The sequence below is a fragment of the Galeopterus variegatus genome, unplaced genomic scaffold (genome assembly GCF_000696425.1).
Source record: "Galeopterus variegatus unplaced genomic scaffold, G_variegatus-3.0.2 Scaffold2094, whole genome shotgun sequence".
In the NCBI taxonomy this organism is placed as follows: Eukaryota; Metazoa; Chordata; class Mammalia; order Dermoptera; family Cynocephalidae; genus Galeopterus; species Galeopterus variegatus.
Window position 1 is genome coordinate 217268 of NW_007728205.1, and position 919 is coordinate 218186.

A 919-nucleotide genomic window follows, 5' to 3' on the forward strand; every position below is an offset into this window, starting at 1 on the left:
TTTGCAGAGCAAAATTTTAAAATTTTGGTGAAATCCGATTTGTTGATTTTCCTTTTATAGATTATGCTTTTGGTGATGAGTCTAAAAACTTTGGCTAGCCCTAGATCCCCAAGATTTTCTCCTATGTTTTCCTAATAAGTTTGGTTGTTTTATGTTTTAAGTCTGTGACCTGTTTCAAGTTAACTTTTTTGTAGGATGTGAGGTTGTGATTTATTTTCTTGATGGATCTGCAGTTGTCTTAGCACCATTTGCTGGAAAGGCTGGCCTCCACTGGATCAGTGGCCTCTGTGCAGAATCAGTTGGGCATATTTGCATAGGTCTATTTCCAGATTTTCTGTTCTGTTCCATTGATCTGTTTCCNTTGGGCATATTTGCATAGGTCTATTTCCAGATTTTCTGTTCTGTTCCATTGATCTGTTTCCATCCTTTCACCAGTAGTGCTAAAGTCTTCATTACTGCAGCCTTATAATTAAGCTTGAAATGAGGTAGACTGATTCTCCTCACTTTGGACTTCTTTTTCAAAATTGCTTTGAACACTTGTCATTGCTGGGGCCTGCCGTGTTGTCACAGAGAACATTTGCTTGTGGCCATCCTTACTTCTATTTACCACCAAGTTGGATGCAGATGGTGTTGGTTTGAGCTTCACTGACGCTCTTGACAATTGGTTTCCTGAAACTGTTACTGTGGTCTTCCTGTGACTGCAGTTGTGTCTAGTTAGTTTTTGTAGTAGTTGTCATGTGAATGTCAGGGAGATGCAGGGCTACCCTGTGGTGCTCACACTGGAGCTGTCTCCACACCCCTGGGAAGGCCATGCCTCGGGCAGTGCTGAGCCCTCCCCAGACTGATTCAGCAGGTCTGGGTGGGGCCCAGTAATTTGCATTTCCGAGAAATTCCCAGGTGGTGGTGTTAGTGCTGGTTC